The following is a 27,353-nucleotide window of genomic DNA, read 5'->3' on the forward strand; positions in this document are numbered from 1 at the left end:
TTTCGGATTTAAGTATAACTTTTGTTTGACTGATGCCTTTAATGAAAGGTCTAATGCTTTAATGTTTAATCATTTCTGCACTCCGAATTCATATTTGTTAAATAAATAGGCCTTTTAAATTTTGTCTGGCTTGCCATTCCAAATACGTATATTTGAGTATTGTTTTTGTCCATATAATTTAAAAAGCAGGTCACTAGGTGTAGGCAAAACAATAAGCAAATAGGTAAACTGTGATATGACCCAAGAGTTAATCAGGGTGATTTTTTTCCACAAATAGACAGGAATTTTCCTTTCCATGGTAGCAAGATCTTATCTATTTTGGCCAACTTTCTTTAAAAATTGTCACGACACCTTTCTACTACTTTCTATAAAAAATGTATTGGAGTTCGTTTCTTTCTTTGGGATTTGTATACCGAGTATGTCCACATCCCCGCCAGACCATTGTATTGGTAAACTACACAGTAATGTACACAGTAATGTAAAATATGCTTTTTTGTGATCCAATACGTAGAAATCGTTAAAAATCAAAATCCATTGTCCGCTGATGATTCATGCTTTTAAAACCACAATAAAAATCACCACTTTTCTAACCTCTCTGGATTGAAACCAAATGAAGGGACAATTTCAGGTCCTTAGTGATGAAGAACTTGATGAAGAACTTGAAGCTTTAAACCCGGCTTCATCGATGTGGATGGTACTCTCTCTGCTCTCTCTTGTAGTCAACGATCAGCTTCTTCATTTTGTTGACGTTAAGAGAGAGGGTATTTACCTTGCACCACTCTGCCAAGGTACGCACCCTAGTTTCTTCAGCAAACTTAATGACTGAGTTAGAGACGTGCATGGCCACGCAGTCATGGTGAACAAGGAGTAAAGGAAGGAGCTGAGCACGCACCCTGTGGGGCCCCCGTGTTGAGGATCAGTGTGGCGGAGATTTTGTTGCCTACTTTCACCTCTTGAGTCGACCCATCAGGATTTGTACTATCAATTTGCATGTTTGATTGCCTTTTGGAGGGCATACCTGGTATGTTTGCACAATGTCCATGTTTCCAGTCCCTGTTCCCGGTTCCAGTGCTGTAGTTAAATGCAATGATTTAAATAGGTTCTAATCATCACAGAAGGAACAACATTACCTGCGCACTTCCTGATAAACCCAATCACCGACTCAGTGTGTTCGTCAATATTATTCCCAGAGGAGACCCAGAACATATCCTAGTCCACGTGATCAAAACAATCCTGAAGCATCAATTCCGATCGGTCAGACCAACGTTGAACTGTCATTACCACAGGTCCTCCCTGCTTAAGTTTCTGCCTGAAGAGCAGGATGTAGGTGTGGTCAGATTTCCCAGAGTGAGGGCGAGGGAGGGCCTTGTTGTCGTTTCGGAAAGGAGAGTAGCAATGGTCAAGAATGTTCACGCCGCGAGTAGTGAAGCAGATGTGTTGACATCATTTCGGTAGCATTGTCCTTTATTAAAGTCCCCAGCTACAATAAATGCAGCCTCGGGATATATGGTTTCCGAATTTGAACAAAGTCCAGTGTAAAACTACACTCTAGAACTACAGCACAAGCATCAAACACATCACATAAACACAACAAGGGTGTTGTTTTTTGAAAAAAGGCAAAAATTGTGGCAAATGATTATTATTATTAATGGTTTCATGTGGAAGTGACAAATAAGTATTTATAAACAGTGTGGACATGTTAGTGTTGCATTTCCTACACTGCAAGATTATAACTACTCACAGTTTTGCTATTATAATAATGTTTTTGTCTGTGGCTGGTTGCCAGGAGAACTACAGTTAGTGGCCCAATCTAGGACATATCTGCTTTTTTACAAGTTTGGTTTAACTCTATGTGTAACGGTTCTCTTCTTCCTCTTCCTCTGAAGAAGAGGTGTAGCAGGGATCGGATCAAGACGCAGCGTGGTTATAATTCATGGTTCTTTTAATAACGAAACTATACATGAAAATAGACTACAAAACAAGAAACATGAAAAACCCGAAACAGTCCTGTGTGGTACAAACACTGACACAGGAGACAACCACCCACAAAACCACCCACAAAACCCAACACAAAACAGGCTACCTAAATATGGTTCCCAATCAGAGACAATGACTAACACCTGCCTCGGATTGAGAACCATATCAGGCCAAACATAGAAATAGACCAAACTAGACACACAACATAGAATGCCCACCCAGCTCACGTCCTGACCAACACTAAAACAAGGAAAACACACAAGAACTATGGTCAGAATGTGACACTATGGGCCCTCGGTCAACGTAATATACTACATAGGCCATAGGGTGCCACTTGGGAAGCATCCATGAACACAAATCAACACATTAGTATGTTGTGTCCTCTGGCCCTCTGGTAGTGTCAGGCCTGGCATTATAAAGGGATAGTTCACCCAATTTACAAAAGTACAAAAGCATGTCCGTAGACTGGAAACAAATATGTCATTTTGTAATTTGGTAATTTCCCTTTAAAATTCTGACGAGCAATTGGGTGGCGATCGAGCCGCTTGACAAGTGTACTCTGCTGAACGATAATGTTTCAGGGTGTGTGGTGGTGGTGGTGGTGGTGGGGGGTAATTTCATCACAATGAGCTATTTGTCACTTACTAATAGTGGGTACTTTGCTGTGATTTATCAGTGTTTGCTGAGTGGAGAGAGAGAGAGAGAGAGAGAGAGACAAACAGAAGGCCCGGTCTCTCAGATGAAACAGGCCATGGAGGAGATCTATCATAGCTATCACGGATGGAGAGAAGGAGAGAGAGAGAGAGAGAGATTTATCATGCTAATGCTAATTACTTGAATGTGTGTGTGTGTGTGTGTGTGTGTGTGTGTGTGTGTGTGTGTGTGTGTGTGTGTGTGTGTGTGTTGTTTATGCAGCTGTAGCATCTGGAGCCCCAGATGAGGAAGGATTATGATGATTGAAACAACTTTCAGAACAATAGGTAACACAGTTGAGTAGCTTTCAGAACAATAGGTAACACAGTTGAGTAGCTGAAACCTGCCTCCTTCAGAACAATAGGTAACACAGTTGAGTAGCTGAAACCTGCCTCCTTCAGAACAATAGGTAACACAGTTGAGTAGCTGAAACCTGCCTCCTTCAGAACAATAGGTAACACAGTTGAGTAGCTGAAACCTGCCTCTTTCAGAACAATAGGTAACACAGTTGAGTAACTGAAACCTGCCTCTTTCAGAACAATAGGTAACAGTTGAACAATAGAACAATAGTAACACAGTTGAGTAGCTGAAACCTGCCTCCTTCAGAACTATAGGTAACACAGTTGAGTAGCTGAAACCTGCCTCCTTCAGAACAATAGGTAACACAGTTGAGTAGCTGAAACCTGCCTCCTTCAGAACAATAGGTAACACAGTTGAGTAAAGTTAAATAAACCTCTCTCTCCACTCCCAATGCCTGCTGTGTTTCTCTAGACATATTTATAGTACCCAGGGCCTTAATCACAGCATTTTATTATATGTTTGATTGTGTAGATCTTTGAGTGGACAAAAGAAAGTCACTCCAGGACTGTGAAGAAAAATTAAGAAAGTAGGTTACATGCGTCAGCTGCTAGCTAGAAACTGTACAAGAATGGAGTCGCAAGTTGTAAGCTACTCAAAGGGATTAGGACAGACGTTAGGTCATGTAAGACACCGAATGCTCTTGAGCCTGCTCTGTGCTCCAAACCCTTAGAGAAAATTTACTACACACGTTTATATTAGAGATCAATCAACTATCGTGTTCTCTCTTTCTCTCTCTCTCTCTCTCTGTCTCCCTCTCTCTCTCTCTCCCTCCCTCTCTCTCTCTCTCTCTCTCTCTCTCTAACACCTACTATAAACCCTCTAAACACCTACTATAAAAACTACTAAACACCTACTATAAACCCTACTGAACACCTACTATAAACCCTACTAAACACCTACTATAAACCCTACTGAACACCTACTATAAACCCTACTGAATACCTACTATAAACCCCACTAAACACCTACTATAAACCCTACTGAACACCTACTATAAACCCCACTAAACACCTACTATAAACCCTACTGAATACCTACTATAAACCCTACTGAACACCTACTATAAACCCCACTAAACACCTACTATAAACCCTACTAAACACCTACTATAAACCCTACTAAACACCTACTATAAACCCTACTAAACACCTACTATAAACCCTACTAAACACCTACTATAAACCCTACTAAACACCTACTATAAACCCTACTAAACACCTACTATAAACCCTACTGAACACCTACTATAAACCCTACTAAACACCTACTATAAACCCTACTAAACACCTACTATAAACCCACTAAACACCTACTATAAACCCTACTAAACACCTACTATAAACCCCTATAAACCCTACTAAACACCTACTATAAACCCCTACTAAACACCTACTATAAACCCTACTGAACTACTATAAACCCTACTAAACACCTACTATAAACCCTACTAAAACCCTACCTACTATAAACCCTACTAAACACCTACTATAAACCCTACACCTAAACACCTACTATAAACCCCACTAAACACCTACTATAAACCCCACTAAACACCTACTATAAACCCCACTAAACACCTACTATAAACCCTACTAAACACCTACTATAAACCCTACTAACCACCTACTATAAACCCTACTAAACATCTACTATAAACCCTACTAACCACCTACTATAAACCCTACTGAATACCTACCAAAACACTTGTAAAAACGACCCTAGTAAACACCTACCAAAACAGAACAAAACCTTACTTTACTTACTCAAGATCCTCCTAAACATTTACCAAAACCCTACTAAACACCTGCTAATAAATGGTGCACGATACCAATAAATGTTATGAACGGAATATTGCTTTCATACAACATGTTTTTAATTAATAGATGTTGTACAGATGCACAACTAAATTGACTAGCAAACTGAAGTCACAGAAATAGTGGAAAGAAACAGAAATAGTGGAAAAAATTTGCAACTACATGACAGTCAGGGACTATTCAGTGCCTTCGGAAACTATTCAGACCCCTCGACTTTTTCCACATGTGATACGTCTGGATGAGAAGCGTGCCCAAAGTAAACTGCCTGTTACTCAGGCCCAGAAGCTAGGCTATGCATATAATTGGTAGAATTGGATAGAAACCACTATAATGTTTCCAAAACTGTTCAAATAATGTCTGTGAGTATAACAGAACTGAAATGGCAGGCAGGTGAAAACAGGCAGGAAAATCCATCCAGGAACCATGAAGGGTTAGGACCCAGATTGCAGTTCCTATGGCTTCCACTTGTTGTCAACAGTCTTTAGACATTGTTTCAGGCTTGTTTTCTGAAAAATGAAGAAGAATGAGACGTTTCTGTCAGTGGACTATAGAATCATGCAGTGCTGGTTTGCGCACGTGACCGAGTGCGCGCCCTTCGTTTTTTTCCTTTCTATTGAATACGGTATTGTCCGGTTGAAATATTATCGATTATTTAGACAATTGACAAGCTGACGATTCATTATAAACATCGTTTGACATGTTTCAACGAACTTTACTGGTACTATTAGGATGTATTCATCTGCCTGTTGTGACCACCATTGAGCCAGTGGATTACTGAACAAAACGCGTCAACAAAACTGAGTTTTTGGCATATAAAGAGGGATTTTATCGAACAAAACAAACATGAAATTTTGTAGCTGGGACTCTTGTGACTGCAACCAGATGAAGATCTTCAAAGGTAAGTGATCTCTTTCTGACTATCGTGACTCCTCTACTTGGTTGGAAAATGTTTGTATGCTTTTGTAAGCGGGGCGCTGTCCTCAGATAATCGCATGGTATGCTATCGCCGTAAAGCCTTTTTGAAATCGGACAAAGCGGCTGGATTAATAAGAAGTTAATCTTTCAGCCGATGTATAACACTTGTATTTTTATGAATGTTTATATTGACTATTTCTGTATTTTGAATTTGGCGCTCTGCAATTTCACCGGATGTTGTCGAGGTGGGTCGCTAGCGGAACGCCTGCACCAGAAAGGTTAAAGTCATTGTTTTCCTCAGCAGTCTACACACAATACACACAATACCCATAATGACATAGCGAAAAACAGATTTTTAGAAATGTTTGCAAATTTATTTTAAAAAGTTGAACAGAAATACCTTATTCAGACCCTTTGCTTTTTTGAGCTCAGATGCTTCTTAGTTTCCATTGATCTTTGAACTTTGATTGAATTTGAACAGTTTCTACAACTTGATTGGAGGCCACCTGTTCTAAATTCAGTTTGGATCCACCAAGACTCTTCCTAGAGCAAACTGAGCTATCGGGGGAGTAGGGCCTTGGTCAATGAGGTGACCAAGAACCCTATGGTCACTCTCAGAGATGGGAGAATCTTCCAGATGGACAACCATCTCTGCAGCACTCCACCAATCAGGTCTTTATGATTGAGTGGCAGACGGAAGCCAATCCTCAGTAAAAGGCACATGACAGCCTGCTTAGAGTTTTCCAAAAGGCACCTAAAATTCTCAGACCTTGAGAAACAAGATGCTCTGGTCTGATGAAACTCTTTGGCCTGAACTCTTAGGCCTGAATGCCAAGCGTCACGTATGGAGGAAACCTGGCACCATCCCTACGATGGCGCATGGTGGTGGCAGCATCATGCTGTGGGGATGTTATCAGCGGCAGGGACTGGGAGACTAGTCAGGATCGAGGCAAAGATGAACGGAGCAAAGTACAGAGAGATCCTTGATGAAAACCTGCTCCAGAGCGCTCAGGACCTCAGACTTCTAACAGGAAAACGACCCTAATCACACAGCCATGACAATGCAGGAGTGGCTTCGGGACAAGTCACCAAATGTACTTGAGTGGCCCAGCCAGAGTACGGACTTGAACCCGATCGAACGTCTCTGGAGAGACCTGAAAATAGCAACGTTTCCCATTCAACCTGACAGAGCTTGAGAGGATCTGCAGTGAAGAATGGGAGGAATTCCCCAAATATAGGTGTGCCAAGCTTATAGCATTATACCCAATACTCAAGGCTGTAATCCCAGCCAAAGGTGCTTCAACAAAGTACTAAGTAAAGGGTCTGAATACTTATGGAAAATGTGATATTTCAGTTTTTATTTGGAATCAATGTGCAAACATTTCTGAAAACATCTTATGTCCCCTTTTTTCTCCCATTCCTGTCTGACTGACGTGTCCAAAGTAAACTGCCTGTTGCTCAGGCCAAGAAGCCAGGAAATCCATATAATTGGTACCATTGGAAAGAAAACACCTTGAGGTTTGTAGAAATGTTAACATAATGTTGGAGAATAAAACACAATAGATATGGTTGGAGAAAATCCCATTTTTTTGAGAGAGAGACTGTGTTCTTACAATGGAAGGTATAGGGGCATACTGAAATCTAGCTCCCAGGATGCAATTCCTATGGCTTCCACAGGGTGTCTATGTTCAACGTTTCCGGTTTGTAACTTTCCAAAACGAATAAGACATTTTTATAGTTTGATTACATTTCTGAGGAGTAAATAGAAACGTATTTTGACTTGTTGAAACAAAGTTTAAGATTTTTGGATTCCTTTCTCTGCATGGTGAACGAGTGGATTACTCAAATCGATTGTGCAAACTAAACTGACTTTTTGGGCTTTAAAGAAGGATTTTATCTACCCAAACGACACTACATGTTATACCTGGGACCCTTTGGATGAGAAAGCAGAGGAAGATTTTCAAAAAAGACAGTGAATATTTAAACGCTATTTGTGAATTTATGAAACCTGTGCCGGTGGATTAATATTTTGATGTGGGGCACCGTCCTCAAACAATCACATGGCATGCTTTCGCTGTAAAGCATACTGTAAATCAGACAGTGCAGTTAGATTATCACCTCCACCCTACCTGACACCCTAGACCCACTCCAATTTGCTTACCGCCCAAATAGGTCCACAGACGATGCAATCTCAACCACACTGCACACTGCCCTAACCCATCTGGACAAGAGGAATACCTATGTGAGAATGCTGTTCATCGACTACAGCTCGGCATTCAACACCATAGTGCACTCCAAGCTCGTCATCAAGCTCGAGACCCTGGGTCTCGACCCCGCCCTGTGCAACTGGGTACTGGACTTCCTGACGGGCCGCCCCCAGGTGGTGAGGGTAGGCAACAACATTTCCACCCCGCTGATCCTCAACACTGGGGCCCCACAAGGGTGCGTTCTGAGACCTCTCCTGTACTCCCTGTTCACCCACGACTGCGTGGCCACCAACTCAATCATCAAGTTTGCGGACGACACAACAGTGGTAGGCTTGATTACCAACAACGACGAGACGGCCTACTGGGAGGAGGTGAGGGCCCTCGGAGTGTGGTGTCAGGAAAATAACCTCACACTCAACGTCAACAAAACTAAGGAGATGATTGTGGACTTCAGGAAACAGCAGAGGGAACAGCCCCCTATCCACAGTGATGGAACAGTAGTGGAGAGGGTAGTAAGTTTTAAGTTCCTCGGCGTACACATCACAGACAAACTGAATTGGTCCAACCACACAGACAGCATCGTGAAGAAGGCGCAGCAGCGCCTCTTCAACCTCAGGAGGCTGAAGAAATTTGGCTTGTCATCAAAAGCACTCACAAACTTCTACAGATGCACAATCGAGAACATCCTGTCGGGCTGTATCACCGCCTGGTACGGCACCTGCTCCGCCCACAACCGTAAGGCTCTCCAGAGGGTAATGAGGTCTGCACAACGCATCACCGGGGGCAAACTACCTGCCCTCCAGGACACCTACATCACCCGATGTCACAGGAAGGCCATAAAGATCATCAAGGACAACAACCACCCGAGCTACTGCCTGTTCACCCCGCTATCATCCAGAAGGCGAGGTCAGTACAGGTGCATCAAAGCTGGGACCGAGAGACTGAAAAACAGCTTCTATCTCAAGGCCATCAGACTGTTAAACAGCCACCACTAACATTGAGTGGCTGCTGCCAACACACTGACTCAACTCCAGCCACTTTAATAATGGGAAATTATGTAAAATATATCACTAGCCACTTTAAACAATGCTACCTAATATAATGTTTACATACCCTACATTATTCATCTCATATGTATATGTAAATACTGTACTCTACATCATCTACTGCATCTTTATGTAATACATGTATCACTAGCCACTTTAACTATGCCACTTTGTTTACATACTCATCTCATATGTATATACTGCACTCAATACCATCTACTGTATCTTGCCTATGCTGCTCTGTACCATCACTCATTCATATATCTTTATGTACATATTCTTTATCCCCTTACACTTGTGTCTATAAGGTAGTAGTTTTGGAATTGTTAGCTAGATTACTTGTTGGTTATTACTGCATTGTCGGAACTAGAAGCACAAGCATTTTGCTACACTCGCATTAACATCTGCTAACCATGTGTATGTGACAAATATAATGTGATTTGATTTGATTGGATTAACAAGAATGTAAGCTTTCAAACGATCTAAGACATTTGTATGTACCTAAATGTTTAATATCCATAATTTGTATAATTATTTATTTGATTTCCGCGCCCTCCAGTTTCACCGGAAGTTATCCCGCTAGTGGGACGCCTAGCAATTCTTAACCTGTTTTTGCTTTGTCATTATGGGGTATTGTGATGTCATTATGGGGTATTGTGATGTCATTATGGGGAATTGTGATGTCATTATGGGGTATTGTGTGTAGATTGATGAGCGGAAAAACTATTTGATCAATTTTAGAATAGGGCTGTAAATGTAACAAAATGTGGAAAAAGTCAAGGGGCCTGAATAGATTTTTCGATGGCACAGTATATTATTGGAACGATGAAATGTTTCCCTTCATTTTTTGGCATCCAATTATCATTAGTTATTAAAACCATATGCTTACATTCAGAAAAAAGGGACAGAAAAGAAGAGAAGAAGAACAGCCCTAGGGAGAAAAACACAACAGAGGAACGCCGTAAGAACTGGAGAACAAAAACGCTTTCCTGCCCTTGTCTGCAGCTAAACGTTCCCTTTGGGACATTCCCAGTCACACCACACACGTTTAACTATATCTTAGTTAAATATAGCTACATTCAGTAAGAAGTGACAGAATGGACTAGTGTAAACCACACTGATATTGTATTATTATCACTGATTATTCTGACTTAAGTGTGCTAAAATTAGAATAAAACCAAGCACAAATCTGAGTTCCACAGACCTGAGTTCCACAGACCTGAGTTCCACAGACCTGAGTTCCACAGACCTGAGTTCCACAGACCTGAGTTCCACAGACCTGAGTTCCACAAACCTAATCAATCAAATCAAATGTTATTTGTCACATACACATGGTTAGCAGATGTTAATGCGAGTGTAGCGAAATGCTTGTGCTTCTAGTTCCGACAATGCAGTAATAACGAACAAGTAATCTAACTAACAATTCCAAAAAACTACTGTCTTATACACAGTGTAAGGGGATAAAGAATATGTACATAAGGATATATGAATGAGTGATGGTACAGAGCAGCATAGGCAAGATACAGTAGATGATATCGAGTACAGTATATACATATGAGATGAGTATGTAAACCAAGTGGCATAGTTAAAGTGGCTAGTGATACATGTATTACATAAGGATGCAGTCGATGATATAGAGTACAGTATCTACGTATGCATATGAGATGAATAATGTAGGGTAAGTAACATTATATAAGGTAGCATTGTTTAAAGTGGCTAGTGATATATTTACATCATTTCCCATCAATTCCCATGATTAAAGTGGCTGGAGTAGAGTCAGTGTCATTGACAGTGTGTTGGCAGTAGCCACTCAATGTTAGTGGTGGCTGTTTAACAGTCTGATGGCCTTGAGATAGAAGCTGTTTTTCAGTCTCTCGGTCCCAGCTTTGATGCACCTGTACTGACCTCGCCTTCTGGATGACAGCGGGGTGAACAGGCAGTGGCTCGGGTGGTTGATGTCCTTGATGATCTTTATGGCCTTCCTGTAGCATCGGGTGGTGTAGGTGTCCTGGAGGGCAGGTAGTTTGCCCCCGGTGATGCGTTGTGCAGACCTCACTACCCTCTGGAGAGCCTTACGGTTGAGGGCGGTGCAGTTGCCATACCAGGCGGGGATACAGCCTGCCAGGATGCTCTCGATTGTGCATCTGTAGAAGTTTGTGAGTGCTTTTGGTGACAAGCCGAATTTCTTCAGCCTCCTGAGGTTGAAGAGGCGCTGCTGCGCCTTCCTCACGATGCTGTCTGTGTGAGTGGACCAATTCAGTTTGTCTGTGATGTGTATGCCGAGGAACTTAAAACTTGCTACCATCTCCACTACTGTTCCATCGATGTGGATGGGGGGGTGTTCCCTCTGCTGTTTCCTGAAGTCCACAATCATCTCCTTAGTTTTGTTGACGTTGAGTGTGAGGTTATTTTCCTGACACCACACTCCGAGGGCCCTCACCTCCACCCTGTAGGCCGTCTCGTCGTTGTTGGTAATCAAGCCTATCCCCGTTGTGTCGTCCGCAAACTTGATGATTGAGTTGGAGGCGTGCGTGGCCACGCAGTCGTGGGTGAACAGGGAGTACAGGAGAAGGCTCAGAACGCACCCTTGTGGGGCCCCAGTGTTGAGGATCAGCGGGGAGGAGATGTTGTTGCCTACCCTCACCACCTGGGGGCGGCCCGTCAGGAAGTCCAGTACCCAGTTGCACAGGGCGGGGTCGAGACCCAGGGTCTCGAGCTTGATGACGAGCTTGGAGGGTACTATGGTGTTGAATGCCGAGCTGTCTTCGATGAACAGCATTCTCACATAGGTATTCTTCTTGTCCAGATGGGTTAGGGCAGTGTGCAGTGTGGTTGAGATTGCATCGTCTGTGGACCTATTTGGGCGGTAAGCAAATTGGAGTGGGTCTAGGGTGTCAGGTAGGGTGGAGGTGATATGGTCCTTGACTAGTCTCTCAAAGCACTTCATGATGACGGATGTGAGTGCTACGGGCGGTAGTCGTTTAGCTCAGTTACCTTAGCTTTCTTGGGAACAGGAACAATGGTGGCCCTCTTGAAGCATGTGGGAACAGCAGACTGGTATAGGGATTGATTGAATATGTCCGTAAACACACCGGCCAGCTGGTCTGCGCATGCTCTGAGGGCGCGGCTGGGGATGCCGTCTGGGCCTGCAGCCTTGCGAGGGTTAACACGTTTAAATGTCTTACTCACTTCGGCTGCAGTGAAGGAGAGACCGCATGTTTTCGTTGCAGGCCGTGTCAGTGGCACTGTATTGTCCTCAAAGTGGGCAAAAAAGTTATTTAGTCTGCCTGGGAGCAAGACATCCTGGTCAGTGACTGGGCTGGGTTTCTTCCTGTAGTCCGTGATTGACTGTAGACCCTGCCACATGCCTCTTGTGTCTGAGCCGTTGAATTGAGATTCTACTTTGTCTCTGTACTGGCGCTTAGCTTGTTTGATAGCCTTGCGGAGGGAATAGCTGCACTGTTTGTATTCAGTCATGTTACAGACCTGAGTTCCACAGACCTGAGTTCCACAAACCTGAGTTCCACAAACCTGAGTTCCACAGATCTGAGTTCCACAGACCTGAGTTCCACAGACCTGAGTTCCACAAACCTGAGTTCCACAGACCTGAGTTCCACAGACCTGAGTTGCACAGATCTGAGTTCCACAGACCTGAGTTCCACAGACCTGAGTTCCACAGACTTATCAAAATTGAATCTCAACTCTGTTTCTGGTCCCTTGAGCAATTCCACGTGCACAACTGAAATCCAAGTATACCCGAGGGAATCGAGGAAACATATCTCCCTAACCTTTTTAAGGAGACATGGTGGAGTAACTATTTGTCTAATACAGTTGGTTTACTGTTCTTCATTACAGGAACATTTAACCCAGATATAAACAGGTCCGAATCTGATCAAGAACATTTAACCCAGATATAAACAGGTCCGAATCTGATCAAGAACATTTAACCCAGATATAAACATGTCCGAATCTGATCAAGAACATTTCACCCAGATATAAACAGGTCCGAATCTGATCAAGAACATTTAACCCAGATATAAACAGGTCCGAATCTGATCAAGAACATTTAACCCAGATATAAACAGGTCCGAATCTGATCAAGAACATTTAACCCAGATATAAACATGTCCGAATCTGATCAAGAACATTTCACCCAGATATAAACAGGTCCGAATCTGATCAAGAACATTTAACCCAGATATAAACAGGTCCGAATCTGATCAAGAACATTTAACCCAGATATAAACAGGTCCGAATCTGATTAAGAACATTTCACCCAGATATAAACAGGTCCGAATCTGATCAAGAACATTTAACCCAGATATAAACAGGTCCAAATCTGATCACGAACATTTAACCCAGATATAAACAGGTCCGAATCTGATCAAGAACATTTAACCCAGATATAAACATGTCCGAATCTGATCAAGAACATTTCACCCAGATATAAACAGGTCCGAATCTGATCAGGAACATTTCACCCAGATATAAACAGGTCCGAATCTGATCAAACAACTCAGCATGTTGTTTTCTTTTAAAGCAGAAGAACTGACACAACAAGTAACAAATGAGTTTCTGGTTTATTACAGCTATTGATCTAATTTAAGACCACGTTCCCCAAATATTTTGGAATGAAAAATCTAACACCAACTGACAGATTAATATTTAATCAATCGATTTCCAACTGGCAGATTAATATTTTATCAATATTTTTTGCAAATTTTCTTTCTAAATCTCTTTTTCTCTCGTTCTTTTTCGTACAGAGAGAATGGATGTCTATCTCCATGAAAACAGAATGGTACTAGAGGCAAAAAGGTAAATAGTCCCAAACTCTAAACTTTGTGAACTGTAAATGAAATGCTCAACTACGGGCTTGATTCTATTTGTAGCGCTAAAGATCAGCATTGTAACATGACTGACATTTAAAGGCGATGTTACCGAAGACTGCAGTCATGTTAAACGCCGCATATGTCGGCTCAATCGGAAATTACCTTTAAATTCCAAGCTCTCTATAGTGCTGAACTTTGACGATTGAATCGAGTCCTTAAAAGCCAACAATTTTTTTATTTATTTCACCTTTATTTAACCAGGTAGGCCAGTTGAGAACACCTTTATTTAACCAGGTAGGCTAGTTGAGAACACCTTTATTTAACCAGGTAGGCTAGTTGAGAACACCTTTATTTAACCAGGTAGGCTAGTTGAGAACACCTTTATTTAACCAGGTAGGCTAGTTGAGAACACCTTTATTTAACCAGGTAGGCTAGTTGAGAACACCTTTATTTAACCAGGTAGGCTAGTTGAGAACACCTTTATTTAACCAGGTAGGCTAGTTGAGAACACCTTTATTTAACCAGGTTAGGCTAGTTGAGAACACCTTTATTTAACCAGGTAGGCTAGTTGAGAACACCTTTATTTAACCAGGTTAGGCTAGTTGAGAACAAGTTCTCATTTACAACTGAGACCTGGCCAAGATAAAGTAAAGCAGTGCGACAAAAACAACAACACAGAGTTACACATAAACAAACGTACAGTCAATAACACAATAGAAAAATCTATGTGGGGGGGGGCAAGTTGCCTGCAGGGTGTGCTAAAATTTAGGTAGGGGTAGGGGTAACCGGGTGGAAAGGATGGCCAGCCGTAAAAAAAAACAATTCTTATTGAAATGATCGTTTATCGTAGATTTATCGGTGGTGACAAGACATAACTCATGGGAAATCTTGGGGACAAAAACCCTGAAAACAAATTATACTATAAATCTATGGATAAACTGTTTTGTGGTGTCACGATAAGACCATAGATCGATAAGACCATAAGATCCATACGACCATAGATCCATAAGACCATAAGACCATAGATCCATAAGACCATAAGATCCATAAGATCCATAAGACCATAAGACCGTAAGACCATAGATCCATAAGACCATAAGACCATAGATCCATAAGACCATAGATCCATAAGACCATAAGATCCATAAGACCATAGATCCATAAGACCATAGATCCATAAAACCATAGATCGATAAGACCATAGATCCATAAGACCATAGATCCATAAGACCATAGATCCATAAGACCATAGATCCATAAGACCATAGATCCATAAGACCATAAGACCATAGACCCATAAGACCATAGATCCATAAGACCATAAGACCATAGATCCATAAGACCATAAGACCATAGATCCATAAGACCATAGATCCATAAGACCATAAGACCATAGATCCATAAGACCATAAGACCATGGATCCATAAGACCATAGGTCCATAAGACCATAGATCCATAAGATCATAGATCCATAAGACCATAGATCCATAAGACCATAGGACCATAGATCCATAAGACCATAGGACTTGGCAAGACAGCAACAACAGATCTGGGAGCAGGCTCAGTGAATGACCACAAAACCTGGCAAGGCAGCACCAACAACTCTGAGACCAGGCTAGGTGAATGACCATCCTGTAGGACTTGGCAAGACAGAACAAACAGCTCTGGGACCAGGCTAAGACTGACTGACTTCCTGAAAATGAGCTGAACATATTTTCCATTCATCAGATAGATGAGTAACTCATGAACCAATAGGAATGTCTCAAATCGCAACCTGTTCCCTGTATATTGTTCCCTATGGGCCCTGGTCAAAAGTAGAATACTATATGGGAAATAGAGTTCCGTTTGAGACACAGGCAAGATCCAAATAGACCACATGTCATTTTATAATAAATACACATACACATTTTGCTGTCAGATGTAACAGAAAGGTTTGTACTTGGGAGTCTGTTCTGCTCTATAATACGTGTTTAATGACGGTTATTGATTAATAATCCCTGCATCCGAACATCATCAGTCTCAGGTATGAATAGGACCTCTCTCTTAATTGGGTCTCAGATGCCACAATTTACCCCATAGGGACCTGGTGAGCTGTAGTGCACTGTAAAAGGAACAGTGTGTCGTTTTGGGATGGAGCTTTTAAAGGGGCGTTTCGTCAGCCACTGAGCCTCAAAGTGAGGACTAATGGACGGTCATTTTCTTGTCTGAGCATAGAAAAAAACATAACTTCTCCAGATGGCCTGGGTCTAGAGTTGTCATTTCTATTTTCCATTGGCTCAGCACGTCGTGTCAAAGCGACACACAAGAACAGCTATGACATCATTACTTTCAGCTACATCCACTGAGGGTGTAATGGGTACGTTTTGGTGGCAGGGAAGTCAGGAGAACGAACTTGGTATAAACGGAGTTGTTTATTAAATGCTGACCAAACTCCAAAAAACACCCAAAATGTACAAAATAACAAAGTGGGTACAAAAACACTAAATAGCACATCTCATACAAACTAAACAATCTCCGACAAGGACATGAGGGGAAACAGAGGGTTAAATACACAACACGTAATTGATGGGATTGGAACCAGGTGTGAAGGAAGACAAGACAAAACCAATGGAAAATGAAAAATGGATCAGCGATGGCTAGAAGGTTGGTGACGTCGACCGCCGAACACCGCCCGAACAAGGAGAGGGACCTACTCCGGGCGGAAGTCGTGAACGAGGGGCAAACCAGGTATTCATTACGATATTAGGAAGCATGTTATTCCAAATTCCTTCAGCAGTGGTTATGTTTTCCTTCTCTCTGCTTTTCTTATCCTCATTTCTCAGGGATGTCATTTATATATTAGCTACAGGGATATAATTTCTATATTAGCTACAGAGATATCATTTCTATATTAGCTACAGGGATATCATTTATATATTAGCTACAGGGATATAATTTCTATATTAGCTACAGAGATATCATTTCTATGTTAGCTACAGGAATATCATTTCTATGTTAGCTACAGGAATATCATTTCTATATTTGCTACAGGGATACCATTTCTATATTAGCTACAGGGATATCATTTCTATGTTAGCTACAGGGATATCATTTCTATATTAGCTACAGGGATATCATTTCTATATTAGCTACAGGGATATCATTTCTATATTAGCTACAGGGATAAACTTTCTATATTAGCTACAGGGATGTCATTTCTATATTAGCTACAGTGATAACATTGATATATTAGCTAAAGTGATATAATTTCTATTAGCTACAGGGATATCATTTCTATTTTAGCTAAAATTATATAATTTCTATATTAGATAAAGTGATATACTTTCTATATTAGCTACAGTGACATCATTGATATATTAGCTAAAGTGATATAATGTCTATTAGCTAAATGTATATAATTTACCGGCGCATGCCTTTGACAGATCTCTCTCTCTCTGTCAATTAAATTAATATATCTCTCTCAAGTCAATTAATCTCTCTTTCTCTCTCAATTCAATTAATCTCTCTCAAATCAATTAATCTCTCTCTCTCTCAATTCAATTAATCTCTCTCAATTATATTAATCTCTCTCAAATCAATTAATCTCTCTCTCTCAATTCAATTAATCTCTCTCAAGTCAATTAATCTCTCTCTCTCAATTAAATTAATCTGTCTCTCTTCTCCTTTCCATCTGGCTGTTACGCTCTCTCTCTTCTCCCATCTGTCTTCATCTCTCTTTCTCTCTTCTCTTCTCATGTCTGTCTGTCTGTCTGTCTGTCTGTCTGTCTGTCTGTCTGTCTGTCTGTCTGTCTGTCTGTCTGTCTGTCTGTCTGTCTGTCTGTCTGTCTGTCTGTCTGTCTGTCTGTCTGTCTGTCTGTCTGTCTGTCTGTCTGTCTGTCTGTCTGTCTGTCTGTCTGTCTGTCTGTCTGTCTGTCTGTCTCACTTTCTCTTCTCTCTCTCTCTCTCTCTCTCTCTCTCTCTCCCATTTTCTCTCTCTCGCTCCTTACCTTTGACAAAAATAAAAGTATCTCATGAAGCTTTCAAGGTGCCTGTGTAAAACCATAATGGAGTACACGTGACTGTAGTTGACATAAAAGGGTAAGAAGCTCTTTGAGAGAAGGCCACTGGTAGAATGAGAAGAGCCCCAGACAATAGGAATAACTCAGTCCTTCTTTAGACACAACCATGTAATGTATTTCATCTCCCAGAACTCATGGATATAGTAAAGCAATGCTATTCTACCTTAGACCTTCACTTAGTAAAATAAAGGGTCTTCAGCTCTATGGATGTGCTGTTATTAAGAGCACCCTGAGAAAGGAGAACTCTGCTATGTGAACTAGCCCTGGGGGAGATACAGTCAAAGCTACTAAATTAAGACCTCACCCTCTACACCAGTGTTCCTGAGATCTGAGGTACTGTATATAGGATGACTAAAGCCTCCAGCTAAAACTGATCTCAGTGGAGAGGAGAAGTTGGCCTCTGCTGAAACTTAGCTCTGGGGTTTTTAGATAAGGGATACGTCATTTCCGGTCACAACTTGCAGGCTTGTTTTCGAGTTGCTGTGCGTTTTGTTGCCAACCTGTTTTGCTACCTGACAACTTTACGGTTTTCACTTTTTAATTACCGTTCATATATTTATTTATTTTTTCCTCAACTTTTTCAACTTTTTCACTCCGGACGCTTTATCTGGACACGATTCGTCAGGACCTCCAACAGCCGAAGCTAAGTAGTAACATTAACATGATGCCTTCTAATTGCAGCCGCTGTACTCGCCTTACTGCGAGGATAGCTGTGCTGCAAGCCCAGCTTCAGACGCAATCGTTAGGCAAGGGTAATTTCAGTGTAGGAAAGGATGAAACAGCGTCTGTGCCACCAGTAAGTACAGATAGTAGTATAAATCCCCTCGCACGGTCCCCGCAGCCGGACAACTTTCTCACGGTTTCTGGAAGGAAATGCTGTAGGAACGCTCAACCGGTGTCGCTCATTCAGCCGACAGAAACTTTCAACCGGTTTTCCCCATTAAGCAGCGAGTCGGAGTCAGAGGCCGAGTCTTCTCTGGTCTCTACTCCTCTCGTTACGGGGTCTGAGACGCCGAAGCTTCCCACCATTAGCTCTGACAAATTGAAAACTCTAGTCATTGGCGACTCCATTACCCGCAGTATTAGACTTAAAGCGAATCATCCAGCGATCATACACTGTTTACCTGGGGGCAGGGCTACCGACGTTAAGGCTAATCTGAAGATGGTGCTGGCTAAAGCTAAAACTGGCGAGTGTAGAGAGTATAGAGATATTGTTATCCACGTCGGCACCAACGATGTTAGGATGAAACAGTCAGAGATCACCAAGCGCAACATAGCTTCTGCGTGCATATCAGCTAGAAAGATGTGTCGGCATCGAGTAATTGTCTCTGGCCCCCTCCCAGTTAGGGGGAGTGATGAGCTCCACAGCAGAGTCTCACAACTCAATCGCTGGTTGAAAACTGTTTTCTGCCCCTCCCAAAAGATAGAATTTGTAGATAATTGGCCCTCTTTCTGGGACTCACCCACAAACAGGACCAAGCCTGACCTGCTGAGGAGTGACGGACTCCATCCTAGCTGGAGGGGTGCTCTCATCTTATCTACCAACATAGACAGGGCTCTAACTCCTCTAGCTTCACAATGAAATAGGGTGCAGGCCAGGCAGCAGGCTGTTAGCCAGCCTGCCAGCATAGTGGAGTCTGCCACTAGCACAGTCAGTGTAGTCAGCTCAGCTGTCACCATTGAGACCGTGTCTGTGCCTCAACCTAGGTTGGGCAAAACTAAACATGGCGGTGTTCGCCTTAGCAATCTCACTAGGATAAAGACCACCTCCATTCCTGTCATTACTGAAAGAGATCATGATACCTCACATCTCAAAATAGGGCTACTTAATGTTAGATCCCTTACTTCAAAGGCAATTATAGTCAATGAACTAATCACTGATCATAATCTTGATGTGATTGGCCTGACTGAAACATGGCTTAAGCCTGATGAATTTACTGTTTTAAATGAGGCCTCACCTCCTGGCTACACTAGTGACCATATCCCCCGTGCATCCCGCAAAGGCGGAGGGGTTGCTAACATTTACGATAGCAAATTTCAATTTACAAAAAAAAAAATGACGTTTTCGTCTTTTGAGCTTCTAGTCATGAAATCTATGCAGCCTACTCAATCACTTTTTATAGCTACTGTTTACAGGCCTCCTGTGCCATATACAGCGTTTCTCACTGAGTTCCCTGAATTCCTATCGGACCTTGTAGTCATAGCAGATAATATTCTAATCTTTGGTGACTTTAATATTCACATGGAAAAGTCCACAGACCCACTCCAAAAGGCTTTCGGAGCCATCATCGACTCATTGGGTTTTGTCCAACATGTCTCTGGACCCACTCACTGTCACAGTCATACGCTGGACCTAGTTTTGTGCCATGGAATAAATGTGGTGGATCTTAATGTTTTTCCTCATAATCCTGGACTATCGGACCACCATTTTATTACGTTTGCAATTGCAACAAATAATCTGCTCAGACCCCAACCAAGGAACATCAAAAGTCGTGCTATAAATTCACAGACAACACAAAGATTCCTTGATGCCATTCCAGACTCCCTCTGCCTACCCAAGGACGCCAGAGGACAAAAATCAGTTAACCACCTAACTGAGGATCTCAATTTAACCTTGCGCAATACCCTAGATGCAGTTGCACCCCTAAAAACAAAAAAAATGTCTCATAAGAAACTAGCTCCCTGGTACACAGAAAATACCCGAGCTCTGAAGCAAGCTTCCAGAAAATTGGAACGGAAATGGCGCCACACCAAACTGGAAGTCTTCCGACTAGCTTGGAAAGACAGTACCGTGCAGTACCGAAGAGCCCTTACTGCTGCTCGATCATCCTATTTTTCTAACTTAATTGAGGAAAATAAGAACAATCCGAAATTCCTTTTTGATACTGTCGCAAAGCTAACTAAAAAGCAGCATTCCCCAAGAGAGGATGACTTTCACTTTAGCAGTGATAAATTCATGAACTTCTTTGAGGAAAAGATTATGATTATTAGAAAGCAAATTACGGACTCTTCTTTAAACATGCGTATTCCTCCAAACCTCAGTTGTCCTGAGTCTGCACAACTCTGCCAGGACCTAGGATCAAGAGAGACGCTCAAGTGTTTTAGTACTATATCTCTTGACACAATGATGAAAATAATCATGGCCTCTAAACCTTCAAGCTGCATACTGGACCCTATTCCAACTAAACTACTGAAAGAGCTGCTTCCTGTGCTTGGCCCTCCTATGTTGAACATAATAAACTGCTCTCTATCCACTGGATGTGTACCAAACTCACTAAAAGTGGCAGTAATAAAGCCTCTCTTGAAAAAGCCAAACCTTGACCCAGAAAATATAAAAACTATCGGCCTATATCGAATCTTCCATTCCTCTCAAAAATTTTAGAGAAGGCTGTTGCTCAGCAACTCACTGCCTTCCTGAAGACAAACAATGTATACGAAATGCTTCAGTCTGGTTTTAGACCCCATCATAGCACTGAGACGGCACTTGTGAAGGTGGTAAATGACATTTTAATGGCATCGGACCGAGGCTCTGCATCTGTCCTCGTGCTCCTAGACCTTAGTGCCGCTTTTGATACCATCGATCACCACATTCTTTTGGAGAGATTGGAAACCCAAATTGGTCTACACGGACAAGTTCTGGCCTGGTTTAGATCTTATCTGTCGGAAAGATATCAGTTTGTCTCTGTGAATGGTTTGTCCTCTGACAAATCAACTGTAAATTTCGGTGTTCCTCAAGGTTCCGTTTTAGGACCACTATTGTTCTCACTATATATTTTACCTCTTGGGGATGTTATTCGAAAACATAATGTAAACTTTCACTGCTATGCGGATGACACACAGCTGTACATTTCAATGAAACATGGTGAAGCCCCAAAATTGCCCTCGCTAGAAGCATGTGTTTCAGACATAAGGAAGTGGATGGCTGCAAACTTTCTACTATTAAACTCGGACAAAACAGAGATGCTTGTTCTAGGTCCCAAGAAACAAAGAGATCTTCTGTTGAATCTGACAATTAATCTTAATGGTTGTACAGTCGTCTCAAATAAAACTGTGAAGGACCTCGGCGTTACTCTGGACCCTGATCTCTCTTTTGAAGAACATATCAAGACCATTTCAAGGACATCTTTTTTCCATCTACGTAACATTGCAAAAATCAGAAACTTTCTGTCCAAAAATGATGCAGAAAAATTAATCCATGCTTTTGTCACTTCTAGGTTAGACTACTGCAATGCTATATTTTCCGGCTACCCGGATAAAGCACTAAATAAACTTCAGTTAGTGCTAAATACGGCTGCTAGAATCCTGACTAGAACCAAAAAATTTGATCATATTACTCCAGTGCTAGCCTCTCTACACTGGCTTCCTGTCAAAGCAAGGGCTGATTTCAAGGTTTTACTGCTAACCTACAAAGCATTACATGGGCTTGCTCCTACCTATCTCTCTGATTTGGTCCTGCCGTACATACCTACACGTACGCTACGGTCACAAGACGCAGGCCTCCTAATTGTCCCTAGAATTTCTAAGCAAACAGCTGGAGGCAGGGCTTTCTCCTATAGAGCTCCATTTTTATGGAACGGTCTGCCTACCCATGTCAGAGACGCAAACTCGGTCTCAACCTTTAAGTATTTATTGAAGAGTCATCTCTTCAGTGGGTCATATGATTGAGTGTAGTCTGGCCCAGGAGTGGGAAGGTGAACGGAAAGGCTCTGGAGCAACGAACCGCCCTTGCTGTCTCTGCCTGCCTTGCTGTTCCCCTCTTTCCACTGGGATTCTCTGCCTCTAACCCTATTACAGGGGCTGGGTCACTGGCTTACTGGGGCTCTCTCATGCCGTCCCTGGAGGGGGTGCGTCACCTGAGTGGGTTGATTCACTGTTGTGGTCATCCTGTCTGGGTTGGCGCCCCCCCTTGGGTTGTGCCGTGGCGGAGATCTTTGTGGGCTATACTCAGCCTTGTCTCAGGATGGTAAGTTGGTGGTTGAAGATATCCCTCTAGTGGTGTGGGGGCTGTGCTTTGGCAAAGTGGGTGGGGTTATATCCTTCCTGTTTGGCCCTGTCCGGGGTGACCTCGGATGGGGCCACAGTGTCTCCTGACCCCTCCTGTCTCAGCCTCCAGTATTTATGCTGCAGTAGTTTATGTGTCGGGGGCTGGGGTCAGTTTGTTATATCTGGAGTACTTCTCCTGTCCTATTCGGTGTCCTGTGTGAATCTAAGTGTGCGTTCTCTAATTCTCTCCTTCTCTCTTTCTTTCTCTCTCTCGGAGGACCTGAGCCCTAGGACCTGAGCTCCAGGACTACCTGACATGATGACTCCTTGCTGTCCCCAGTCCACCTGGCCATGCTGCTGTTCCAGTTTCAACTGACCTGAGCCCTAGGACCATGCCCCAGGACTACCTGACATGATGACTCCTTGCTGTCCCCAGTCCACCTGGCCATGCTGCTGCTCCAGTTTCAACTTCCACCTGACTGTGCTGCTGCTCCAGTTTCAACTGTTCTGCCTTATTATTATTCGACCATGCTGGTCATTTATGAACATTTGAACATCTTGGCCATGTTCTGTTATAATCTCCACCCGGCACAGCCAGAAGATGACAGGCCACCCCACATAGCCTGGTTCCTCTCTAGGTTTCTTCCTAGGTTTTGGCCTTTCTAGGGAGTTTTTCCTAGCCACCGTGCTTCTACACCTGCATTGCTTGCTGTTTGGGGTTTTAGGCTGGGTTTCTGTACAGCACTTTGAGATATCAGCTGATGTACGAAGGGCTATATAAATAAATTTGATTTGATTTGATTTGCTTCCCTGTGGTAAAGGGGCTGTGCTGAGGGAGATAATTCTGGGAACAGATTGGGAAAGGCACCCAGTGTTTGGGTAACATTAGAAAACGAGGAGGAAAGCCACGGCGTTGGAAATATGAGAAATTGTCTGTGCCAAGAAGTAAACGGAAAAAGCCTGTTCGGTTCTTCTCAATTTGATTCAATTCAAGTGGCTTTGTTGGTATGGGAAACATATGATAACATTAACAATGCAAATGAAGTAGATATTATATTATTATATTCAAAAGTGAAATAAACAATAAAAATGAATAGAAAACATTACACTCACAGAAGTTCCAAAAAAATTTAGACATTTCAAATGTCATACTATATACAGTTGAAGTCGGAAGTTTACATACACCTTAGCCAAATACATTTAAACTCAATTTTTCACAATTCCTGACATTTAATCCTAGTATGAATTCCCTGTCTTAGGTCAGTTAGGATCACCACTTTGTTTAAATAATGTGAAATGTCAGAATAAAAGCAGAGAGAATTATTTATTTCAGCTTTTATTTCATTCATCACATTCCCAGTGGGTCAGAAGTTTACATACACTCAATTAGTATTTGGTAGCATTTCCTTTAAATTGTTTAACTTGGGTCAAACGTTTCGGGTAGCCTTTCAAAAGCTTCCCACAATAAGTTGGGTGAATTTTGGCCCATTCCCCCTGACAGAGATGGTGTAGGCCTCTTTGCTCACACACGCTTTTTCAGTTCTGCCCACAAATCTTCTATAGGATTGAGGTCAGGGCTTTGTGATGGCCACTCCAATACCTTGACTTTGTTGTCCTTAAGCCATTTTGCCACAACTTTGGAAGTATGCTTGGGGTCATTGTCCATTTGGAAGACCCCTTCGCGACCAAGCTTTAACTTCCTGACTGATGTCTTGAAATTTTGCTTCAATATATCCACAGAATTTTCCTGCCTCATGTTGCCATCTATTTTGTGAAGTACACCAGTCCCTCCTGCAGCAAAGCACCCCCACAATATGATGCTGCCACCAACGTGCTTCATGGTTGGGATGGTGTTCTTCGGCTTGCAAGCCTCCCCCTTTTTCCTCCAAACATAATGATGGTCATCATGGCCAAAGAGTTATATTTTTGTTTCATCAGACCAGAGGACATTTCTCCAAAAAGTACGATCTTTTTCCCCATGTGCAGTTGCAAACCACAGTCTGGCTTCTTAACCTCTTGAAACTAGGGGGCACTATTTTCATTTTTGGAAAAATAACGTTCCCAAAGTAAACGGGCTATTTCTCAGGACCAGATGCTAGAATATGCATATAATTGACAGCTTAGGATAGAAAACACTCGAAAGTTTCCAAAACTGTAAAAATATTGTCTGTGAGTATAACAACTGATACTGCAGGCGAAAGCCTGAGAAAAATCCAATCAGGAAGTGACTCTTATTTTGAAACCCCTGTGTTCCTATGCATCCCTATTGCCCATTGAAAGGGATATGAACCAGATTCCTTTTTCTATGGCTTCCCTAATGTGTCTACAGCCACTAGACATGGTTTCAGGCATTTATTCTGAAAAATGAGCATGAACGACAACATTGCGTCAGTGTTTATGAAACAAAAGGAACATTTGCTGTCTAACTGGGAGTCTCGTGAGTGAAAACATCCGAAGCTCATCAAAGGTAAACGATTTAATTTGATTGCTTTTCTGATTTGTGACCAAGTTACCTGCTGCTAGCTGGACATAATGCTATGCTAGGCTATCGATAAACTTACACAAATGCTTGTCTTGCTTTGGCTGTAAAGCATAATTTCTAAATCTGAGATGACAGGGTGATTAACAAAAGGCTAAGCTGTGTTTCACTATATTTCACTTGTGATTTCATGAATATGAATATTTTCTAGTCATATTTTTTGACCGTTGCACTAATTGGTGTAGTTGATGACAATTCTCACGGATCGATGATGGGTAGTTCTAATAGGTTAATTAAAGGCGGTTGTTGAGCAGTGGCTTCTTCCTTGCGGAGCTGCCTTTCAGGTTATGTCGATACAGGATGCGTTTTACTGTGGATATAGATACTTTTGTACCTGTTTCCTCCAGTATCTTCACAAGGTGCTTGGCTGTTGTTCTGTGATTGATTTGCACTTTCACACCAAAGTACGTTCATCTCTAGGAGACAGAAGGCGTCTCCTTCCTGAGCGGTATGACGGCTGCGTGGTCCCATGGTGTTTATACTCGCGTACTATTGATTGTACAGTTGAACTTGGTACCTTCATGCATTTGGAAACTGCTTCCAAGGATGAGCCAGACTTGCGGAGGTGTAAAAAACCATTTCTGAGGACTTGGCTGATTTCTTTAGATTTTCCATGATGTCAAGCAAAGAGACACTGAGTTTGAAGGTAGGCCTTGAAATACATCCACAGGTACACCTCCAATTGACTATCAGAAGCTTTTAAAGCCCTGACATCATTTTATCAAGCTATTTCAAGGCACAGTCAACTTAGTGTATGTGAACTTCTGACCCACTGGAATTGTGATACAGTGAATTATAAGTGAAAAAAATCTGTGTGTAAACAATTGTTGGAAAATTACTTGTGTCATGCACAAAATAGAAGTCCTAACCGACTTGCCAAAACTATAGTTTGTTAACAAGACATTCGTGGAGTTTTAAAACCTGTTAAGGAGGCTGCGAATTTTCGCAGCTTTTTGTTAAAAATCGCGCAACATTTCAGCGTCCTGCTACTCATGCCAGGAATATAGTATATGCATATGATAAGTGTGTGTGTATAGAAAACACTCTGAAGTCTCTAAAACTGGTTAAATCGTGTCTGTGGCTATAACAGAACGTGTTTAGGAGTCAAAATCCTTCAAAAAACTGTTCACCAAAAATACAAAAATAATATTCATCCGCCAGTCAATGTATTGTCTAAGGCTGAGGAAAATACATGGAGATGCCCTGTAAACGCCTACAGCTTCCACACGATGTCGCCAATGCTGTCATTTTGGGGCTGCTTTATCCTTGGTTTGGTGACATGTAAGCACTTCCTTTCATCGAGTACACCACAGGATGTTATGAAAGTGAAAACATGGAGTATGATTTCAAGACTTGCTGCTATCGAATACAGATCGCCCCGTGATCAATTTGATAGATTATTAACGTTTATTAATACCTAAAGTTGGTTTAGATAAGTAGTTTGAAGTGTTTTGTAAAAGTTTATAGGCAACTTTTGTAATTTTAAAAAGTGACGTTGCGTCTTGTAAAGGGGCATTTTTCTGGATCAGATCGGTCTTCAGCAAATCACATTTTGGGTATACAATGACGGATTTAATCGGGAAAAAGACCCAATTGTCATGTTTATGTGACATATAGGAGTGCCAAGAAAGAAGCTCGTCAAAGGTAATGAATGTTTTATATTTTATTTCTGCGTTTTGGGTAGCGCCGGCTACCGCGAAATCTGTTGTTTTGTTGACGGTCTGGTATTCTGGGGTGCATGCTATCAGATAATAGCTTCTCATGCTTTCGCCGAAAAGCATTTTACAAATCTGACTTGCTGGCTAGATTCACAACGAGTGTAGCTTTAATTCAGTACCTTGTATGTGTGTTTTAATGAAAGTTTGAGTTTTATCGAAAACTATTAGGTGGCGCTCTAAAATTTTCGCTGATCTGATCCCGCCACAGGGACC

The sequence above is a fragment of the Oncorhynchus tshawytscha genome, linkage group LG25 (genome assembly GCF_018296145.1).
Source record: "Oncorhynchus tshawytscha isolate Ot180627B linkage group LG25, Otsh_v2.0, whole genome shotgun sequence".
Lineage (NCBI taxonomy): Eukaryota > Metazoa > Chordata > Actinopteri > Salmoniformes > Salmonidae > Oncorhynchus > Oncorhynchus tshawytscha.